This window comes from Sus scrofa, chromosome 10 (genome assembly GCF_054392235.1).
Source record: "Sus scrofa isolate SSC_HxYL_T2T_F1_AM1 chromosome 10, Sscrofa_HxYL_maternal_Yorkshire_Landrace_v2.0, whole genome shotgun sequence".
NCBI lineage: Eukaryota > Metazoa > Chordata > Mammalia > Artiodactyla > Suidae > Sus > Sus scrofa.
The window spans coordinates 79,354,886-79,378,910 of NC_139392.1; the positions used below are offsets into that span (position 1 = coordinate 79,354,886).

The 24,025-nt window shown below is 40.7% G+C and overlaps 1 long non-coding RNA gene and 1 other non-coding gene across 2 annotated transcripts; both read left to right on the top strand.

The window, feature by feature from the left end:
• The first annotated feature begins 331 nt into the window (after window positions 1-331).
• On the top strand, window positions 332-405 carry TRNAN-GUU (transfer RNA asparagine (anticodon GUU)). The gene has a single exon. It is a non-coding gene; the product is annotated as a tRNA-Asn (tRNA).
• Window positions 406-558: 153 nt separating this feature from the next.
• On the top strand, window positions 559-3,831 carry LOC146399548 (uncharacterized). The gene is made up of 2 exons (XR_014818352.1): window positions 559-906; window positions 1,519-3,831. It is a non-coding gene; the product is annotated as an uncharacterized LOC146399548 (long non-coding RNA).
• The last annotated feature ends 20,194 nt before the right edge of the window (window positions 3,832-24,025 follow it).

Here is a 24,025-nt window from a genome sequence, read left to right on the forward strand (position 1 = left end):
AGATTAAAATTATTTCCCTATAAAAACACACCTCAGAAATAGCTATCTCCCTGCAACAAAACGTTCCAAACGGGAGTTGGGGAAAAAAAGCACATCAACCAACCCATCAGTATTTTAATAAAGGTTGCAATCCGAGATTCTGCTCGACCTTTCTGTATTTAATAATTTTCCAATATATGTTAAGGGTGGAAAGATGGAATTAAAGGGTTAGAAATGTTAAATGGAAAAACCTGCTTTTAATAAGAGGAATCAGGAAGTAGAAAATAACATTCACGCGCTGCCTTTATAATTCTTCATAAAGGTTAGGGCTGGAGAAGCCACCAACGCCGGAGTCTCTGTGGCGCAATCGGTTAGCGCGTTCGGCTGTTAACCGAAAGGTTGGTGGTTCGAGCCCACCCAGGGACGCCCTCCCCTCTTTTACGGACTTCTCAGCGGTAGTTTTGCACAAACCCTAGAATTGAGCCTTCCGGGGTACTCTGGGGTGGAAATTTGAGGGGCCGGAGAAGAGAAACTACAGATCTCACTTCGCCACCCTCCCGGAGAAGCTCTTAAGCTTCCGGGCGCGTTGGGGGGCCCCTCCTCCCTCCTCCCACCGCTTCTCGCGGCCAGGTGGGCTCTTCCCGCCGCCCGCCGGGCGTGTGCGTCCCATGCCTTAAGGCCGGCGCTTCCGATCGCTTCCACACTCTTGGTTCCCAAACTCCGGCCCTTTCCCCAAGCGCAGGCCGCGCAGCTCTCTTCCCCGCCCGGCCGCGCTCCCGCGGACCCAGCGCGAGCAGCGGCTCCGAGAGCGCGCAGAGGCCGGATGGCCCCTTACAGCCGCCGTGTCCCGGCCTCGAACCCTCGGGCGCCGACGGAGTTGGCCTGTTTCTGCTTCAGGACCCCTGAGATGTCAGAGGTCGACTGAAAGTAGGTATTTAGTGTCAAGTTCAAGCTGTAAATTGATTTAAAAATCTCCACTTTTTTTTTTTTTAAACTAATGTCGAATCGTGCAGCATTTTGTCTGTTCCCCATCAGCATAAACAAATATTCCCCTAATCTAATTTAAACCTTGACTAATCCTGGCATTGGTAAACTCAAATGCTTCTCAAAGTCTTTGTGTGGATGCTATTCTAAGAGCATTTGTATGTTATATTTTACTTTTTCTACTAGTTTTAGAATTTAATAGAGTATAGATTAAACCTGCAGCATCTACTCAGAAAGGAAGAAAACCTTCACAGCTGTGATTGTTACACTTTTTAAAAAAGGGCAAAATTAGGAGAAGGATTAAAAGTGAAACCAACATATTTTGCTTCGACATTCTATAAGCATATTACCATTTATTTCACAACAATACAAAACTGGCTCAAAATAGTTACCTTGTACTTTAATCTCTAAATATATGCTACCTTGGAGAAGTAATCAGTTTCATCACAATTACCGTCTTGGGTATAGACTAATTTGAAAGATTGTTCTGGAGAAAAGAGGTATGTCTTATTCCTGCAAATATATAGTTTTGCTCTTCTTTATATTTTCTCCCAGGTTTACATATTAATAAAGGCTAGCTTTTTCTGAGTGCTTACTACCTGCCAGGCACTGTTTTAAGTGCTTGCATAGATGGAAGTGTGAGATCCTTGCAACACCTCTTCCAGGTAGGTCCTGTTGTGGCCATTGTACAGATGAGGCAACAGAGACTCCATGCAACTGAGTAACTTGTCTGGAGTCAGTTAGTCCCTAGCTTTGTGCAGGTGTACACCAGGGTAGTACAGCTTGAGAGACCACGTTCCTGGTGGCTGTACCCCCTACCCAGAACTTCCTTGCTTCTAAAGCAGAGTCCTTGATTAGTTAATTTAAAACCAAAGGTGATACTTTTAATTGGGTGTTATGAGGTTTCATTAATATTTTGCTCCAAGTCTCACAAGGGAAAAAACCTCACTGAACATTCATGGAATACTAAAGGTCATTGTTAAATCATGTGTTCATCAGGCTGCTTCACTTTACTGAAATGAAAACTGTGTGGGAACATGAATCTTCATGTGAAATGGGTCTTTGGTAAACAATCTGATAGCTTAACAGACAGCATATGGAAGAGGAAGAGAAAGAATAGATCGTGCAAAGCAATGGGGCTAATCTGGTGTCTAGGGATTCTTGGGCCCCAGGCTGGTGTTTGGCAGTTGGGGTGCCCAGGCAGACCCCTATTTCAGGACACCTTTGTGAGAGAGTAACAGGATTTGTACAGGTACGTAGGGGGCAGTTTTATATTTGATCCTAAATTTCTAAAAATGTTCTGCTTCACCATATTTGGGGGATTAATAGGATTTTGAGGCCAGAAAATAGAGAGGATTACGAGAATGGAGGTGGGGTGAGGAGTGCAAAACTCCCCACCAATGTATCTGATTTTATTATGTGGGCAACTTCTTAGCAAATTTCTTTGTACCGGGCTGTTGCATACAGGTAAGATAGATGGGAAACATTTTAGAAAAATGATTTAAATATTTACGGATGTATTGGCTTTGTACAGTATGTCCTGGGTATAGATGTAATACATGCTATTTCTGGGGAACATTATTTTGTTCTTAGTTTCTTGGGCCTGTAACACCAGCTAGCCCAGAATATGTCGAGATCTGTTTAGAGTATAAATTAAAGGCTGAAGAGCAATTAAAAGGCTTTGTTGTGAAATTCCCATTGTGCTTAGCAGTAATGAACCTGATTAATATCCACGAGGACGCAGGTTCAATCCTTGGCCTTGCTCAGGGGGTTAAGGATCCAGGGTTGCCCTGAGCTGTGATGTAGATTGCAGGTGCCTCGGATCCACCATTGCTATGGCTGTGGGGTAGGCTGGCAGAACTTTCATATGCCACAGGTGCGACCCTAAAAAGGCAAAACAAAACAAACAAACAAACAAACTTCGTTGAGCATTTGACCATGTAAATGTGTTCCTGATAAATAGTGGTGTGCTTAAACTTCGTATATAAAATCAGAAGGAAGCTCACTGAAGTAATGCAATAAAAAGTGAATCAAGAGCTGTGGTTTATACAAACTTAGAGGAGAAGATAATAGTCATGCAATTTACAATATGTTTTATACTGTAGTATTCCTTTAAATAATGGAGGCTGAGAGGGAATCAAATGGCTAATATATTTCTGTGTTCATTTCTAACACCTGTGTCTGAGGTCATAGGATACAAGGTTTGGGGGGAAAAAAACTTTAAGCTGCCAAAGAAACACAATTGCCTTCTTTCTGCATTCATAATGCATCCTAATGAGTAACGTTAACATGAAATTTAATTTTATTTCTCTGAATTTTGGTGGGCATGATGCCTGAAATGTTCGCCTTGCTGCTACAATCGGCAGAGCAGGGGTAAATTGGTGGTGGAAAAATTCACAATGCATTTAACTAGAAAATAGTTTAAGAAGCTGAAACCTCGTAAATAATTAAGAATGTTAATTTCATCAGCTGCAGCATTTCATTTAAAGTGCTTCAGATTGAGCCCCTTTGGTAGTGTCCCTGCAGCCTGTTTTTGCACATTGAAAACAATGGGAGTTCCCACTGTGGCAAGCTGGTTAAGGACCTAGTGTTGCAACAGCAATGGTGTAGGTCGCCCACAGCTATGGCTCTACTTGATCCCTGGCCTGGGAACCTCCATATGCCCTGGGCGCAGCCAAAAAGCTCCAAAACAATTGTTGAACTTACAAGACTGATGTGAGAATAGGCTATATCTGTAAAATCGTAGAACAAACCTCAGTTTTAAGTGGTTTTCATAGCTTACATTTTTAAGAAAAGCCATGAAAATTTTAATTGTCCAGTGTTTAAATTACAAAATGTTAACTCACTTCCTTAAGAATAATCCTAAAATATTTAAAAAGAAACTAGTAAGCTTAAATACATGTGGAAATATGCACAAATCATCAGGAGTACAACTGAAGACGTTTTTACGAAGTAAACACACACCTTTAAGACCAACATCCTACAGAAGACTTGACTGGTACTCCTCAGAGCTGTCAAGGTCCTCAAAAAACAAGAAAAGTCCCAGAAATTGTCACAGCCAAGAGGAGTCTGAGACAACAAGTAAATGCAATGCCGTATCCTGAATTGGATAAAGACCTTAGGCAAAAACTGAGGCTAAACCGAACAACCTATGACCTTTAGATAATAATAATGTGACAATATTGGTTTATTAATTATAACAGATGTACTGTATTAATATAAAGTGTTAATAGTGGGGAAACTGAATATGGGGTACATCAGTTCTCTGCATTATCTTTTCAATTTTCCTACACATATAAAACGGTTCTGAAAAATAAAATCCATTTAAAAAACTAAAGTAGCCTTGGGAGTTCCTGCTGTGGTGCAGTGGGTTAAGGACCTGGCGTTGCTGCAGCTTTGGCTTAGGGTGCAGCTACAGTTCAGATTTGATCCCTGGCCTGGGAACTTCCATATACCACAGGTGTGGCAGAAAAGAAAATTAAAAAATAGCCTTGCAGAATGGTGAGGAAAGGACTGAATTTCCTGTATGTGGTAGGGGAACAATTGCTATCTATGTGGAAAGAACAAAAATTGGATCCTAATGTCACACCACACACAAAAGTCAATTCCAAGTGAATAACAGACACATGTGAAAAATGAAACAATAATGCTTTTAGAAAATAATAGAGATATCTTCATGACTTCATAATAGGGACTATCCTAAGACCAAAAAACCCCACTTATCACAAAGGCAAAGACTGATAAATTTGATTACATCAAAACGAAGAGGTTATGTTCATCCAAAGATGAACACTATTCAATTAAATGGGAAGCCAAGAGTTGTCATTTATAAAACCAAAACTGGGATCATCTATAGATTATTTTTAAAAAGAAGAAGATGGGGGTGGGGGAGAAGAATGCCTAGGAGAAAAATGGGCAGTAGATGTGAACAGGAAATCCAGGCGGCCTCTAAACATATGAAAAGATGCCAAATTTCATTAGTAATCAGGAGAATGTAAATTCATGGACTAAGATACAACTACACAGGCACTAGATTGGCAAAAATTTTAGTCTAACACTTGCAAGAGTTGGGGAGGACACAATATCTGGGTACTCTTGAACGTGGCTGAATTTTAGTAGAGAACAAAATGTGGAATTATCCTGCAGAGATGACTATCTGCATTACTACAAACTTGGATTTATTTAGCAGGTTGCTGCAGATCAGGTTCCCAGGGAAACAGATACTGAGATGCTGAGATTCAGGTCCAAGTGATGAAAAACTCTAAGGAAAAATGAGTTTGGGCAGAGGGAAAAGTTGAAATGAGATACAGTTACAACAGAGACCCTAACCAATCCCATAGGGAACTCTGGAGCTGAAGACGCCTTTCAAAAATGTCCCAAATCCCCCAAAGGGACTGGGCCTCTGTACCTCCATGTTAAGCAGTCGCTGGAGGTGGACAGTCCATGGGGAGGGGTCAGAACCTCAGGCAAAGCATCTTTCTTTGGCCAAGGGCAGTCCTGAAGAGTGATGAAGCTGGGAGCTGTCAACAGTCAACACTACCAGCAACAGAAGATACATGAGCCTTGGTCCTGAGGGTCCGCTATAGTTGGCAGCTAGTCTTGAGGCTGCAACTGATACTCATCATCTCTGTCCTTATCCTCTGCTGGCATCTCTTCTGGCCCAGGAGGCTTATTTGATGGAGCAAACTTGACGTCCCCTCTTGAGGGGTCTGAGTGCATCCTAACCATGGCCTTCATTGGCTGTCATTCTGTATTTCTCCCCTTACATCACAATTGGAGAGAGGCATCCCAAGAGACACCACAGTGGTTCACCTGGCTGTCAGTGTACCTCTCCCCGTCCTCACAGGGAAGGAGCAATCCCTCCCCCCGTGATGGTCACGGTCAAGTACTCTTTACAGAATGTTACTTTCCTTGCCTGCTGGTCTCTTGGCAAAAGGAGCTTGAAGTGACTTGGAGGCAGCCATGCTTTAAGTTCGTGGACACAGGGTTCCCTTTGTGGTGCGGCGGAAACAAATCTGACTAGGAACCATGAGGTTGCAGGTTCGATCCCTGGCCTCGCTCAGTGGGTTAAGGATCCGGTGTTGCCGTGAGCTCTGGTGCAGGTCGTAGATGCGTCTCGGATCTGATGTTGCTGTGGCTGTGGTGTAGGCCAGCAACTGTAGCTCCAATTGGACCCCTAGCCTGGGAATCTCCACATGCTGCTGTTGCGGCCCTAAAAAGCAAAAAAAAAGTTTATGGACAATCTTGCTGTGTCCCTTGGTGGAAGCATTCCGCCTAGAATCGTGAATATAGGAAGCACACATTTCTTAAGTCTGTTGGTTACTGGAAGTGATGGTAACCTGGTCCACTCCTACATTCAAACCCTGGTTCCCAGGCCCACGTGTTCTGTGCACTGGTGACACAGTACCATATGATGGTCATTGATTTCAGGTGTATTTCATGTCTCAAGGAGCATCTATTCAAAGCCTCCAAGATGGCTTTGATTTTGGCTCAGTTATGTCTTCAAAGAGACATCCCACTGTTCTGTCAGGCCAGCTTCTTCTGAGTGATGCAGTAAGTGAAACAATAAGTTGATTTCATGGTCATATGCCCACTGCTGCTCCTTCCATGAAGAAAAGAGACTTAATGTTATATGGAGTTCCATGTCACTGATGGAGCACTGGTCCTTCATGGTGCAGCTTAGGTTGTGTGGGTGCCAAAGGGAAGCCTGTACTTGGAGCAATGATCAGAGTCAGGAGTCACTGCCCCTCTCAGGGCAGAAGGTGTACAACATTATCTATTTGCCTTCAAGTGACCAGTTGATGTCCTTGATTGGTCGCCATACTGGGGGCTGCTTGGTGTTAGCCTTTGTTATTGGTAGAATGAACATTCAGCAGTGGCAGCAATTGGCTCAGCCTTAGCGAATGGTAGCCTGTGCTCTTGGGCCCATCCATAGCCTTCTCCCTAGCACCATGGCTATTCCATTCATGAGCTCATGGAATCGCCACTGGGAGATTGATGACAGATTCTGGCTGATGTGAATGGGTTGTGGTGTTGTGTGCATGTCTCTTCCTTGGTGGATTGGCCCTTGTGGGAGTTAACTTGCAATACAAGGAACTCCATGTTTCATGGCCACTATCATTGCATCATCCACATCCCTCTTCCCTAGGCCTCCTTACCCTGATAGTTTTCATTATTTAAAAAAAAAACACACCCCCAAACTTATTACTACAATTTAGTTATAGCTCATGACTTTGTGAGTTGTCTGGGCTCACTGGGCTGTCTCCTGTGCTGCTGTTATGTGGAATCTTTACTCAGTTACAGTCAGATGGGGCTGGGCTGGATGTCTGGGTGGATCAGTGCCCCATCCATGTGGCACCTCCATCCAGCAAGATGGCCAGAACTTCTTACATGTTGTCTTAAGGGTCAAAGAGGAAAGACGTGGAAGCTCCTTGGCCTTCTTAATGACTGGATTCCAAAGTCCCAGAATATCACCTCCTTGCATTCTGTTAATCAAAGCAGTCACAGGCCCCAGCCCCGATCAATGGACAAAGCCTTGGTCTCAGATGGAAGGAGCGGTTGGTGCATGCAGGGAGGGGCAGAATTATTTAGGGTTGTCCTTGAAGAATAGCTGGCGCTGTCCACCCTCTGGCCACAATTCACATTCGTCCCTCATACAAAATACAACTCATTCCTTTTCCCGAAGACCACTGGTCTCATTCCATAATGGCATCAACTTGAATCCAGGACCTCATCATCTAAATCAGGTGTAGGCACTGGCGATCTTCTCGTGTGTTTCCTTGGATGGAGCTCCCTACGATGGTTCTTGCTCTAAAGGACTGTATGTTAAAGAGAGAAGGTACTTGCTCAACCTTACCCAACAATGATGAGGCAGGAGCAGGGAAACTGGAAGAGCCACAAAGGGGAAAACAGTAGGCACACTTGAACTTGAAAGGCTGTCATGATTCATAGTGCTACCAGAATGGATATATTTATATGTATGACTGACTCGCTTTGCTGTACACCTGAAACTAATACAGTGTGGTAAGTCAACTATACTCCAATAAAATTAAAAAAAAAAAATCCAGCAGGGCACACATTCCCAGTCCTTCATTGCAGACCTGTCCTGATCTGTGGAATTAGCTCTCAAGCCTTTTGGCTCTGCCCTGAGTCATCCTTCCTTTCCTGTAATAAATGGCCTCTCCTTGAAGCTAAGCAGCTTTCTTAGTCTGCTTCCTGCCTATAGAAGTTCGAGGGTGCTGAGACCTCTTCTCAACAGGAACTGCCTCTATTCCCTTCAGTCCAAATGGATTCCGTTCCATTAAAACACTGTGCATTTTGTTTGTATCTGCTCCATTGGGTGGTAGCTGTAGTTACACTTCTTGTGGAAACTGGCCTGTGAGCTTCCTCTAGGACAGTTTCCTTGAGATTCTTAGAAACCCTGTTGTCTAGGTGAGAGGCTGTGGGAGGCACGCCCTGAGGATTCTTAGAAGTCTCTTTGTTCAGCTGAAAGGCTTTATGACACTCATCTAAAATCTTCCTGAGGAGTTCCCGTCGTGGCGCAGTGGTTAACGAATCCGACTAGGAACCATGAGGTTGCGGGTTCGGTCCCTGCCCTTGCTCAGTGGGTTAACGATCCGGCGTTGCCATGAGCTGTGGTGTAGGTTGCAGACTCGGCTCGGATCCCGCGTTGCTGTGGCCCTGGCGTAGGCCGATGGCTACAGCTCCGATTAGACCCCTAGCCTGGGAACCTCCATATGCCACGGGAGCAGCCCAAGAAAGAGCAAAAAGACAAAAATAAAATAAAATAAAATAAAATAAAATAAAATCTTCCTGAGGTTTCCACAAAGTGTCTCACGGTCCCACCCTTAATGCGAACTTGACACTGAAGCATATTTTACTTTCCGTGTCCTGAATTTGATTTTTTCCCTCACCTCTGGGTCCATTCCTTACCTTGAGCGTCTTTGTCATCAGGAGAAATAGCACTGCTTTCAAACCTAGTAAATTCTGGTTGCTTTGTATTTCTCTAAATCTGCTCAAAAAATATATACTTCCTTTTTTTCCCTCCCTGTGCACTTTTCATAGGCAGCTACAACAAAAACAAAACAGAAACAGTTGGCGCTTTCAACACTCTGCCTATAAATATCCTCAGCCAGACCCGCGAGTTCCTTACGTACCTTTTCTGTTTCCTGCCTGACTGCAGGTGACAGTTTCACCACTGAATGTGTCATGCGTGTGTTTGCACATCTTGTTATGACATAATAATGCTCAGGTCCCCATTCCCTGCAGTTTCCAGTAGCAATTTCATTGCCGTCTTTCAAGCCTCTTGAAGGAACTCCATCTTGGTCCCCAAGCTAATGCCACATGTTTTAGTGTTTTGTCAAGGCAGACACTGTCTTCAGGTACCAAGTTCTGTTTAAGGTGTCTCTTGTTGCATAATGAACCACTATAAAACTCGGTGGCTTAAGATGGCCCTTTAATCATCTCTCTTGACTCCATGCACTCAGCTAGGCAATGCTGTGATTGACTTCAGGGCCTCGTGCAGTTGCAGTGAGACTGGGGCTGTGGAACAGATGCCTGGCCCCTCTGTGCGCCTCCTCGGGGGCAGCTCTCTCCACCTGACATCTCGTCCTTCAGGGCCTCTCTCTGCAGCAGGGCAGCCTGGTTTTCTTTAAATGGCAGTTTAGGGAGGTCCCGTTGTGGCTCAGTGGAAATGAACCTGACTAGTATCCATGAGGACACATGTTCAATCTCTGGCCTCGCTCAGTGGGTTAAGTATCCATTGTTGCCGTGAGCTGTGGTGTAGGTCACAGATGCTGCTGGGATCCCATGTTGCTGTGGCTGTGGCTTAGGCTGGCAGCTGGAGCTCAGATTCAGTCCCTGGCCTGGCAACCTCCATATGCTGAGGGGTGGCCCTGAAAAAAAATAATAATAAAAGACAAAAAAGAAAAGGCAGTTCAGGGCTTTGAGAAAGAGAGAGAATGGAAGATGCTAGGCTTTCTTAATGGTTAATGGGCACAGAAGGCTCAAAGTGTCACTCCCCCTGCATTGTATTGGCCAAAGTAGTCATAGGCTGTGCCCAGATCCACAAGTTCCACCTGTTTGTGAGCATAGAGAACAGGTGTATTAGGGAGCTGCTGAATTATTGGAGGGTCTTCTTTGAGGATTTGTTCCTACATCAAACTTCTAATCTTTTACCTTTGCAGCCCCAGACTAACCAGCCAAGCCACCCAGCACTGTCTGTATTCTCACCTTGGGCTGCTTCTCTCTGTACACGAGGGACCACTGAGGCTCTGCCCACTGAAAGGCTTTGTCTTCACTGCTGCCCCTCAGGGTCTTAGAATCGCTCGATGATGTTGTGGTCAGGCACCCTCTTACCTTGGTCCTGTGAGGCAGCTTCCTGTGGCTGAGGGTAATTCCAGAGGATGGGCTCAGCCGTGGGAGGATGGCGCCAGTACTCTTAGCAACAGCCTTGGACGTGAAGGGGGCCGTGGGAGGAGGGGGCACAGTGTCCGTGTCCAAGTCCAGGGTTTGTTTGTTTTCTTTCTCTTATTTTCCCTGTTATATTATTTATTATTCCTTGTCTTCCTTGTCATTTCTGTTTTTGTTCTTTTTATTTTCTTTTCTTTTAGTTACATGCTAACATGTATATTGTTATTTCAAAAAATAATGAAATCAGTGTTTTTTAAAAAATAATGAAATACTTAACATAAAGAGAAGTGTTCTTATTTTCATTATTTTGCAGATAATCTGTAATTATGCTTTGCTTTTTTTTTTTTTTTTTTGTCTTCTTGCCATTTCTTGGGCTGCTCCCGTGGCATATGGAGGTTCCAGGCTAGGGGTCGAATCGGAGCTGTAGCCGCTGGCCTACGCCAGAGCCACAGCAATGTGGGATCCGAGCCGTGTCTGCAACCTACACCACAGCTCACGGCAACGCTGGATCATTAACCCACTGAGCAAGGCCAGGGATCAAACCCGCAACCTCATGGTTCCTACTTGGATTCGTTAACCACTGAGCCACGACAGGAACTCCTGGTTTGCTTTTTGACTTAAAGGTTATATAGGAGAGGCTAAAATATCTTTTCAAGTGGTTTTTATTTTCAAAATTAATTTTATGGAAGTTCCTGCTGTGGCACAGTAGGTTAAGAAGCTGACTGCAGCAGCTAGGTTCGCTGCAGAGGTGCAGTCCAATCCTTGGTCCAGCACAGTGGGTTAAAGGATCCAGTGTTGCCACAGTTGTGGCTTGGATTCAATCCCTGGCCTAGGACTTCCACATACTGTGGGTATAGCCATAAAACAGATAAGATTGATATTATTAATTTATGGTTCTAGCACTGTGGTCAGAGGACATGGCCAATATAGCCTCTCCTTTTGTAATTTATTACAGTTTTCTTTGTATCCAATTAAAGGTTTTGTTTCTCTTTTCCTCATATATGCTAAGGAAGATATAAAATAGCTAAATGTAATTAAATCTAACACATTCGTGTGTGAAGAAATATATGGTATGCAGTACATACAAAGGCAGTCAGAGTACATATGTTTTCCGTCATTATAGTTCCAAAGTTTTTGAAATGGATTTGAGAACAGGGTGAAATGACTATCTTAATCTCATCAAGTCCTTGTATAATGATCGGGGAAAAGCAACCAGGTAATAAAATCCTGTGTTGTTGTTGTTTTTCTGAGATGGTAACTGTTCACCAATAGATTTGAAAATAATTTCTAAGTAGATATTTAATGCTGTAAAAATCAAGCAACGGAATTCTTTTCATAATAAGCATGAGGGGTTCCAAGGCAGCATTAGATTCTGATTGGCTGAGTCAGAATCAAATACGGTAGCTCCCAAGGTTTGTTTTCTTAAATCTGAAGCTCAAGTACATTCACTTCGGTTTTTGACCTCAATAAAATAAGTAGCCTTGAGGAAAATCGTACAGCATATTGATTGTGTTGGTTTTTGTCAGAAAGGAGATAAAGTGGATGGAGGACAAGAAGTACTTCATTGCAGTGATTCCTGATTAAATGTTCAGTGTTTTAAAGCTCAGAATTTTTGAATTTTGTACTCTGTTTAATTATTTTCTTATAATTTATAAATTACACCTTTCAATTAAAATCTTGTCCTTCCTCCTTGACTCTATTATCGCTAAAATTCCTTTTTTTTTGGGGGGGGGAGAGTTTTGTGTGCCAAATTACCAGTGATGAAAACTATGTGACTGTTTCATTTTCTGTTTCAAAGAACTATTCCAAGTTTCTGAAATTAAGTAACATGAAATTACCTATCATATATAGAATGTCGCCACCTGGGTATTTTTTAAAAAAATAGAATATATTCCATTCGGATTGTGAGTAGTTTTCCTTAAAGATTTGCCATATTCAATTCTATTTGTGGCAATTTCAAGTAGGTTATATACTATCTTTTCTTTAAAAACATCCTTAACAAACCTAGATTGGGCATAGTTTGAGAGTAAAGATTTATTGTAAATGTAACTATAGAGCAGAGTTAAGGCTGAAGGCAATAACTTATTCTGGCTATTTCATAGAATCACGTGAAAAGTTCATAGAATATGTTATTTCATATAATTGCACAATATATGGTCTTTTGTGGTGGGCTTTTTTCAATTAGTGTAAGTTTTAAAACTTCAACCATGTTATAGCAAATGTCAGTACCTGTTTCTTTTTTCTTTCTTTTTTTTGGTCTTTTTGTCTTTTTGCCATTTCTTGGGCTGCTCCTGCAGCATATGGAGGTTCCCAGGCTAGGGGTCAAATTGGAGCCGTGGCCACCAGCCTACACCAGAGCCACAGCAACGCCGGAATCCGAGCCGCATCTGCGACCTACACCACAGCTCACAGCAATGACGGATCCTTAACCCACTGAGCGAGGCCAGGGGTCAAACCTGCAACCTCATGGTTCCTAGTTGGATTTGTTAACTACTGAGCCACAATGGGAACTCCTGTTTCATTCTTTTTTTACTGCCCAATAATATTCCACTGTTTGTATTTCACACATTTTATTTATCCGTTCATCAGTTGATGGTTAGTCAGGTTATTTCTACTTTTTGATTATCTTGAGTAATGCTTCTTTGAACACTAATGTACAAGTTTTTGTGTCGATGTACATTCTTACTTCTCTCGGGTATATACGTAGGTGTGCAAATGCTGGGTCACATAGTCACTTCATGTTTGAACTTTTGAGGAACTGCTAGACTGTGCGTGATTTTTGCATATTTATCTCTTGAGGTCTTGGTACATTTCTTATGGATTTGTATTAGCTCTTTATATAAGACCAATATTAATCTTGCATACTCGCAGAAACTATTTTATCCTCATAGCTTGCTTGCCTTTCATTTGCAATGTTTTTTGTGTGTACGTATATTTTTAATTTTTGAATTGTCCGTTCTGTCCATATTTTATTATGTAACTTATTTCAGGGTTTCTAAGCTTCAAAAAACCATTCCTCTGTAGAGTTTGATAAAAATTAATATTTTCTTTCTTGTAGTTTTTCTATAATTTGATCTTTAAAAATATTTTGCAACTTCATCTGTTTAGTTTATCTGAGAGAATGGTATGAGATTAAGATCTAAATGGTTTTTCACTCTCAAAGATCTAACCTATTATACCATCGCCATTTTCCTAATACTTCTTCCTTCTCCCATTGAATTTGTGTACCTCTTTTATCATTTAAAATTTTTTACATGTACTAATGTCCATTTTGTTCAGTGTGTATATTTTTACAGTGGTACCACATGGTTTAAATTGTTTAAGGTTTATAATATGTTCTGTATCTGGAAAAAAACAGCCATTTTCCTCTCAACTCTGCGCTTCACATTCAGTTAAACATCTCCAAAAATTCTTAGTGATTCTTATTTTTTTGCAGATGTTTCCCAGATTTTCCCAAAGTCTTGTTATGCTTTGTAAATACTGTTGGAATAGTTATTGCACTTGCTTGAAATGCTCAATTTGCTCTTGAAAGACTTGATGTTTTCATAGGACTGAATTTTGTTATCCAGGAACCTGATATATTCCTCTGGTGAGTGTTTTGAAGTATCTCAGCCAGGTATGGTCCTTACTTACGGAAATCGCATATTGTTTACTCCCTCACTGGGGCAGACCCAGGTTTTGTGGGGTCTGAAACTTGTGCAGATTTGGAGCCTTTCTTTAAGACAAGGAATATATAATTACAAATATAAAATTAGCAACTGGTTTTTGGAAGGAGCCTATGCAAATGAAGGGCTCTGAGGTGGCCTTAGTTTCACAGCCAGATGACCTCTTCTCACAGGTATGTCTTTGTTGCTTTTGTAGGTGATGCTCATTATTATGTATTTTTAATATGTCCTCTAATGCCTGTAGGAATGCAAGAAGCCATTTACTGATCTTAGGAAATATTTTAAAAACTTTTCTAGTTTTCCATTTTAGAATTTCTATACAGATATTCATACTATATCCAAATAGCAATGGTTTTATGTCATCTTCTGTAATATTTTTTCTCCCGTATCTTAAACTTCTTGAGGAAAGGGACTGTATTTTGTAGGTAGTTTTTTTTTTTAATGTTAGGAGTTCCCTGGTGGCTCAGTGGGTTAAGGACCTGTTTGTCATTGCTGTGGCTGATCCCTAGCCTTGGAACTTGCACATGCCACAGGCATGGTCCCCCACCAAAAAAAAAAAAAAAAAGTTAGTGATGGCTGATAAACAAAGAAGTATATTTCATGCTTCAGATGGAACATAATTTGGCCAGGCTGAAGGATGGAAGTTGCAGTCCTGTAAATTTGCCTTAAAGAGGGAGTTCCCATTGTGGCTGAGTGGGTTAAGAACCCGATTAGTATCCATGATGTGGGTTTGATCCCTGGCCTAGCTCAGTGGGTTAATGATCTGGCATTGCCATGAGCTGTGGTGTAGGTCTGTAGCCTCAGCTCTGATTCAGCCACTAGCCTAGAACTTCCATATGCCTCAGGTGCAGCCCTAAAAAGCAAAAAGAAAAAAGAGAAAAACTGCCTTAAAGACATATTTTATTGGAGCATATAAAAACATACTTTGTATTATAGTCTGAGTTTTTAATACCATTTTTAATGTTGTAAACTCAGGCTATATTTATAGAGAATTTTCTATGGTTATCATTCCAGAAATTATTCGAGAAACTTTGTATTTGGCCTATATTCTTGTGCCAAAAATAGATTGCCAAAATGGGAAGGAGAGCTTCCTAATGGAATAGCCTTGAGATCATAAATCAATAACTAGGTTAAAAAGGTCTCACTGGGGACTTATTCTATTTATTAAAAAAAAGAAAAAATATTGGTCAGTTTATTTGGTATTTATCTCCCACTGTTACAGCATTTTATAAGATAAGGAATCAGATTTTCATAGGCCATCTGAAAACTGCACCTTTTAGGAATTTCAGAAGGCAAGTGATTTGTAATATCTGCCTTAACTTTGTAATGTCTTTGAATTCTAATGTAAGATGTCATAAGACAACAGAAAAAAAAAGGACAGTTTAAGTTATTTCTTAGTTAAGTTAACTTCTTTGTGGCTGGGATAAGTTTTAGAAAACTCACAAAATCCTATCATACCCACTCTAGGAACCTGCAGAGTGCTCTATGGTCTGTAGTACATTGTGGTTGATGGCGCTAGAAGCACTAGTCCTAATTCTTAATTCTCCAGATAATGAAGAATACAGGGATGTTTTCCGTAAAGACTCTTTATTTTAATAATCTAAGGCATCTATTTACAATTAAGAGTGCTCAGAGTGTTGAAATTGTTAGTTAAAGGTGTGATTCACTAAATATTTGGGGCAAGGGGTTCAGAAGTGGGGTGGTCAAATGCATGCATTAAGTAGCCACTATTAATCTTAGAGGTACACCTGAAATTGTCTTCAGTTAATCTGACTTAATGCTTGTTAGATTTTTGCATTGCCTAATAAAGAAAATAAGCAAACCCCCCCCCCCGCCGTGATTTATATGTGCTTAGTAACCACAGCAAAATCTATGAAGTTTTAGGAGCTTTTTTTTTTTTTTTTTTTTTTTTTTTTTTTTGTCTTTTTGCTATTTCTTTGGGGCCGCTCCCACGGAGGTTCCCAGGCTAGGGGTCGAATCAGAGCTGTAGCCACTAGCCTACACCAGAGCCACAGCAACGCAGGATCCGAGCCGCGTCTGCAATCTACACCACAGCTCATGGCAACGCCGGATCGTTAACCCACTGAGCAAGGGCAGGGACTGAACCCGCAACCTCAAGGTTCCTAGTCGGATTCGTTAACCACTGCGCCACGACGGGAACTCCAGGAGCTTTTTTTTAATGTGTGGGAGTTTTGGACATGGCTTCTCAAATCTTTTATCCTCTACAAATAGACTCTGGGGAGTAAAAAGTTGACCATTGCCGTATATTGGGGATTTTGTGGGTTTGGTTCTAGACCACTGCAATAAAGCAACTCACATAAATTTTTTGGTTTCCGAATGCATGTAAAAGTTATGTTTATACTGTATTGTAGCCTCTTAAGTGTGCAATACCCATTATGTCTAAAAAAATGTACACACCTTAATTTTAAAATACTTTATTGTTAAAAAATGCCAGAACAATTCCAGTGATAACATCAGAGATCGTTGATCATGGATCACCATAGCAAACATAATAATAAAGAAAAAATCTGAAATATCATGAGAGTTACCAAAATGTGACACAGAGACACAAAGTGAGCAAATGCTGTTGGAGAAATGACACTAATAGACTTGCTCAATGCAGGGCTGCCCCAAACCTTCACTTTGTAAAAAATTCAATAAATCTGTGAAACATAGTAAGGCCAAGTGCAGTAAAACAAGGTATGCTCATATTGTTTTGGCATTCATTTGATGTTTTAAGAGACGGCATCAAAATATTTTTTTATCTTGATCACAGAGTTTACATTTAGGAAGTCCTTTAAATTTCATGTCCAAGGTGAGTGCCTCCCTCCCCTCAACCTAGTGTGGGCTCTGATGTACACAGTTTTGGAGGAGGGTGTTGATGTGGTGAGCCGTGCAGTGACTGCAAAAGCAAGATCATTTGCTCCCTGGAGCAAAGGTAGAAGCTGCAGACCTGTTAATTCAAGCCCCCCAAAGTTACACAGCATCTTTTTTTTTGTTTGTTTTCTTGGTTTTTTAGGTCCACACTCATGGCATATGGAGGGTCTCAGGCTAGAGTTGAATCAGAGCTACAGCTGCTCGCCATAGCAGTGCCAGATCTGAGCCACGTCTGTGACCTACACCACAGCTCATGGCAATGCTGGATCCTTAGCCCACTGAGTGAGGCCTGTGATTGAACCCACAACCTCATGGTTCCAAGTTGGATTCCTTTCCACTGCACCACAACGGGAACTCCTACACAGCATCCTTTTGCTGGATTTTATTGGTCATGCCAGGTCACAGGAGCCTGCCCAAATTCAAGGAAAGGGAAAGCAGATCTATTTCTTGATGTTGGAGTGGCGAAGTTGCATGGTAAAAGAACCTGTGAGATCAGAGGGCTTGTTGAGGCCATCTTTGGAAACCGGCTATCACGGATTCTGAAATGAAATTCTTAGGTAACAGAATCTAACTGCATGCACACAAAATGAAAATAGCACCCCAACAATAATGTAACAAGAAGAATAAAATCATTTATAAAATATGTATGCAATATTTCAGTGCTCATACATGACTCCACTAAAAGGTCTAAGAAAGTAGTCGGATGCTTAGAATATAGCTACCTTGCTAGGAAGGGGCCCCGGGCAGTCCCTGGGAGAGGCCCACTGAAGAGAGGTGTGGCCTCAGCCAATACGCTGGTTGAGCTTCCAGCCAGCAGCCAGTACCAACTGCTAGTTGTGTGGGTGAGACCATTGTGACCTTGTGGCTGTCCTGAGCCCCATGTGACACCACACCAAGCAAAAGAACTGCCTTGTGAACCCAAAAAATCATGAAAAGTCATTAAGTTGCTGTTTGGGCTAGCTTATGTCACTGTAAAAGATAAAGTAGCCTATGAAGGGGGCATTGGCGATGATTTGTTATTTAAAAAAACAAGGGTTGTTAAGGAGTTCCCATCATGGCTCAGTGGTTAACGAATCCGACTAGGAACCATGAGGTTGTGGGTTCGATCCCTGGCCTAGCTCAGTGGGTTAAAGATCTGGTGTTGCCGTGAGCTGTGGTGTAGGTCGCAGATGTGGATCCTGCATTGCTGTGGCTCTGGTGTAGACCAGCGGCTACAGCTCCGGTTCAACCCCTAGCCTGGGAACCTACATGTGCCATGGGAGTGGACCTAGAAAAGGCAGAAAAAAAAAAAAAGTTGTTGTTAAAAAAAAAGGTTGTTAAATCTGACATCATTGAGGGCCACTGCCACAGTAAATGCTTTACAATTCGGACTTTTATTAAAAGTTTCAACAACTTGCAAAGATTTATTTTCTAACTGGAGGATCATGTGGAGTAAAAACAAATCATTTCCCAGATTTAACAAGAAAACCAATAAGGCAGAAACTTTCCACAGCCATGTCTGAATTTTTCTTATTTCTTCTTGTTTTGTCTAAATAAGAAATTAATTATTCTCTGCTGTAAGACAAAACAAACAAACAAAAACACAGTAAGGATAAGCTGTAGGTCAAGAGTTGTCAACTTGTGGGTCAAAAATTACTGCGGCCCCTTGATTTCCACACTCACCCACTATTTTCTGTGTATTAATTCTCAAGTTTATCCAGATGCTCTTATAATCAGGAAAATACAGTTGCATTCAAAAGCATTGCTAATTTTATAATCTTTTGGTCATTGTATATTTTTCAGTTATGGAGATATTTTGACATTTAAACAGAGTTCTCTGCTTGAAATATTGGGAAAACCACTGGTAGACCTATGTCCAGCTACTAATGAATTTGTAGCTGCTAAGATTCCTTCAAACTAATTAACCACTGTCTACTGTTTATTTGGCTCTATGGACCTTGAAATCATTTGATTTCTTCCTGTAAAACTAAACAGCAAATGTAGGAAAATTAGTTTCATAGAAAATTTCAAGAAGAAACTTCAGCGGCCTCCATTAGGTAACAGAGCCCTTCCTTAATCATAAAGAAAGTGCTTCATGGAGTCATTTATAGAAGGCAAAGACTTTTGTATAAAGGCCACTGGAGAAAATAGAAAAGCTAGTGGGTGCATATGAATGAAAGGGAATTTATAGTAATTTATGGTATTTGATTTGCATGCTGTACACAAATAAGGCGGTTTCCCAAAGTTCCACATTCGTAAATATTTACTGACTTTGAGCATAGCTTTTAATAGTATAGGGCTTTGTATTTTTCAAAGGATTTCTCTTGACTGCTGTCTATCTCATAAGAGCACCACAAAATCTAATGAGATGTTCTCCCCATTTATAGACCAGGACACTGAGTCCCAAAGTGAAACAGAGTTAGGACAGGAGCTTAAGTCTCTGAATCATCATCTTAATGATCAAAAATTATAAAACATCTGTTCTTGTTAGGCACTGGACTGGATTTACCAGCCCCCAAGGGATATAGCTTGATGTATTAAGCCAGGGAGAACTTGTTATAATACCCATGTGGGATGGATGGATGGATGGATGGATGGATGGATGGATGGGTGGGTCGGTGGGTGAATGGATGGACAGACAGATACTCTCACAACATGAACAAAACCAAGGGGAACATCATTATTTTGAAGATTTACATATTGAAGTGATTTCATGTAATTGTTGTTCTTATTCTTTGATATGGACAATTGACGTTTTATGGAGAGACTGAATAAAAGCACCTCAGAAACCTATGTAATGCTCTTGTCATTACTTTGTAACAAACAATTGAAGTAAAGACAGTGTGTCTACTGTGGAATTTCATCTTCAAGATGTAATTTGCCATCACCAGGCACCTAGGTAGACCCTCGAACTACCATGGTCAACCTCAAACTGAGTACTTGTTGCATGTTAAATAACTTAGCTAATTTAAACACAGGCCAACATAGCAATGTAAGAAAAGACCAAGATTTTTATGAACTATGTGAGATATGCTAGTACAAGAAAAACTAGAGGACTATTTTGAATTAATTTGCATCAGTATTGGAAGAGGCTTTAGATACATAGCATTGAACATGAGTGCTTTTCATTTTTTAAATGTTGATGACCAATAGAAAGTCATCAACTTTTAAATTTTTCTAATAAGAACAATCCAAAGATGAAGTAGGAATTGGGAGGGGAGAAGGAGGAGGAAAAGATAAACATCTGTCTGTTATTGTCACTATTTCACACAAGATGCGCCAGTCTCAGAATAAAGGACAGTTGTTTCAATTGGGTAAAATTGGCATCATGGAAAGCTCACTCTTTTCTCGCTATGCTATAGAGTGGTGGAAATTTAGTGACAAAGGGTGTTGTTTCACATACTTGCATTGGTAACTACAGATGTAGGGCAATCTCTTCGTTTTATAGATGAGCAAATTAAAATGTCTCTCCAAATAAATGCAAACATACTTTAATGGAGTTCCCTAGTGGCTCAGCAGGCTGGGGATCCGCCATTGTCATTGTGGCTTGGGCTGCTGCTGTGGTGCAGGTTTGATCCCTGGCCCCGGAACTTCTGCATACCACTGGTGTGGCCCCCCCAATTTTTTTAAATGTTTATTTGTTTTATTATAACAATGCATTTTATTACATTTATAGTTGTACAGTGATCATCAGAGCCCAGTTTTATAGCATTTCCATCCCAAACCCCCAGCACATCCCCCCACCCCCAACCTGTCTCATTTGGAAACAGTAAAAGTAAAATAATGTGTTTTAATTAAAAAAAAAGGTGCATAGGTAGGGTGATTCACATATGGGTTTTGTTGTTGTTTTTTAAATCTTTTTCTTTCTTTTTTTATTTTTTAGAGCAAGGAGGTACTACTTCATTTTCTCTGCCTCTATCGGCCCCTTTCCTTGGAAAGAATAGATCTAGAAAGGGCCATTAATAATTTCTAGTAGTCTGTAGAGTTTCTTGCTTATCATGTCAAAAACAATGCTAACTTTCTGGTAAACACTGTTGTCTTTTCCTTTTTATTTGCAATGGAGTAGTTCATAAAAATGTATTTCTCTTATCTGAAACCTGAATGTTGTTCTAGCTTCTGATATCACTATCTGGAAAAGTCAGGTTAGTTATTAATATTAACTATGTGGGGTATACATGGAATTTGGGACACTTTTCTAATTTTGTTCACAGACATAAAATTTTTTATGACGTTTGTATCTTCATAATGCCATGTCTCCTGTTATACTTTTTGTAGTATAGAGAAATTTGTTTTCTCAATATATTTATTCTGGCTCTTCCAAATCTGCTTGTCTAGGAAGAAGAATATTATCTCTTGAAATTGGACATTATTATCATCTGTTTTCTCTGTTAGTCCCTCCTATTTCATTTTCTCTGCCACTTCTCTCTCATTTTTTACTCAACTCTACTCTTCTTAACACAGTCATGCTCTCAGAGAGCATTTCCAAAATACATATTTGGAAATTCTGGTTTACCTTAATTTCAATTTAGAATTTTTCATCTTTCATGGTATTAATATCCTGGGAAGCACTTTTTAATGATGACAGTCATTTACACCATAGTGTGAATAAGTTCATGTGTTTTTCTCCTGCCCCTAGACCTACTTTTTTGTTGAGAGAGAAAATGTGAAGATAATGGATCTTAGAGAAGGGTGCCATCAAGTGGGGAAAATGGCAAAAGAATGGCAAAAACATTGAACGTGATTTCCATCTACTTTACATTTTTACGTGGGACTGAATCTTGGACCCACTTAAAAAAAAATCCATCCCAATTAGTTAATCAGACTTACTTGCAGATAACTTGAAATGGACAAAAGAGAAATGGATGTGATTAGGGGTTAAAAAAAAAAACCATGGAAAATCATACTTTACAAATAATCAGCACAAAAACGTCTGGTTAATCATGGTGGATTGGACAGATGCATTTATTTCTGTTTGCTCTGTAAACCACACTAAAAAGATACTAAAAAATTAAAAAGGAACAAGCCCACAAGAACAAAGAGAATGGGAGGAAATGACAACAGACAAAAGATGTCAACAAAGATTGGAAAAGCTGAGGAGTGACCCCTGATTTAGCAGTGTGAAGGAGGTTGAAAGCCACAGCTGTTGGGGGGAGAGCCAGCTTCTCTCTGCAGAACTGCAGAAAGCTATAGGAATTTGGAGGAAGCAGAACTCTCTGAGAGGGGCCCAGAGTGGCACTGACAGGCCCAGGATTGTTTGAGAGGCTTTATTGGGACTCCCAAATCACCTCCCTCACTTCTCAGAGCTGTCAGCTTCCGCTCTCCAACCCTTTGGTAGGTTGGAGGTTTGTTTGGGAGAGTGTATGGCTGACTCAGGTAGATACAAAGAAAACCAAGCAGGGGAAATTTCCGGGAAAAGTTATCTCCCAGCACCTTGTGTGGCTTCGCTATGTAAGTGGATGGTCTTAAGACTGAGTGGTAGAAGGTTGACTGATTATGCTGTAACTACATTGGGAGGAAGGAAAGTGGTTGGTTGGTTGGTTTGATGGAGGTGGGTAGGCGAGAAATCGATTTTCCATAGGAAGAAATCAAAAGACAGTATTCAGAACAGCCAACAAAAATCAAGAAATGGCAGAATAAAGGGATTATTTTGAGATGCAGTAATATAAACTGGAAGAAAGCCAGAAGGGTGGGCACTGTGTCACCATGGGGTGAGATTCCAGAGTGGGAAGGAGCATGTTTTGTAAAATTTTGACTCTAACTGCATTTTTTTAAATTAAGAATTTTTGGTCTTATTACCTTCTTTCCCATAAAACACATCCTGGTATGAAAACAAGAGATCAAATTGTTGCTTCAAAAAAATACTCTGTATTGTCCTAAACTTAGACATAACTAAGGATGAAACTAAGAAAAATATTTCAAGGGGAATCTTCTTTGAAAATGTTAGACTTCATTGTTTTTCTTCAGCCCTTTCTTGATTTTTTTTTTTTTTTTTTTTGGTTTCTTGGATTTTGTTTGTTTTTTACTCTGCTTAGTTCTATTTTCTTCATCATAATAACTAAAACAGTAATTTCCCAGGTTTTGTGTTTGTTTAAAAAAATAACACGTGAAAGAAATTTAGAAAATATGAAGTTTATTATTATTTTTTTGATCCTGGAAATGGAGGGTCATAGAATAATCATAGCTATGGCAGAGGTTTTATAACTGGCTATTCTTTTCCTTTGAGCTTAGATACTGACACTGATGTTTTCCATTTAAGTAAGATAAACTGGTTTAACAGAGGAGAGCACAAAGAAACAAACAAGAACAAGAAAGATTCTATCTGGAAGCTCCTGCTAGGGATGGGATACCTTTTGAAGTCAGAATTCACTCAGAGAAGTAACAGGACCATGTGTGATAGACTCCTTTACAAAGGGAAGCTGATTGCTGAGGCAGACCATGTAAATCCAAGGTAGTCTTTCCATTCATATATAAAGACAGAAGAACTGGAGAAGGTACAAACGAAGGTGATAGGATTGGCATTCATATTGTCCCTGAATGACCTTGAATTTTCTAGCCAGTTTGAAATTGGAGTTTAAATTTTTATATCTTAAATTGATAAGCTTTCCAAATTCCAGGCTGGAAAAGAAAAAATGTATTATCAAAACTCCTCCAAATGTGAAGTTCCCATCGTGGCTCAGTGGAAATGAATCTGACTAGCATCCGTGAGGATGCAGGTTCAATCCCTGTCCTCGCTCAGTGGGTTAAGGATATGGGGTTGCTGTGAGTTGTGGTGTAGGTCACATATGCGGCTCAGATCCAGCATTGCTGTGACTGTGGCGTAGGCCAGCAGCTATAGCTCCAATTTGACCCCTAGCCTGGGAACCTCCATATGCCGTGGATGTGGCCCTAAAACAAAACAAAACAAAACAAAACAAAACAAACAAACAAAAAACCCCACCTCTTTCTCCAAATGTCAATTTACTTTAGGAAAAGGAGGGCAGGTATTTTAGATGCTAGAAAATGAGTGTGGGAATGATTGTCTTGGATAAACATCACAATATTTATTTAAATTCTTTTGGAGAATAAACTAGGTCATTGGTTAGAAAAAAGAGAATTTTGCCCTACAGGCATCTTTTTGGAATCTGAGTCAA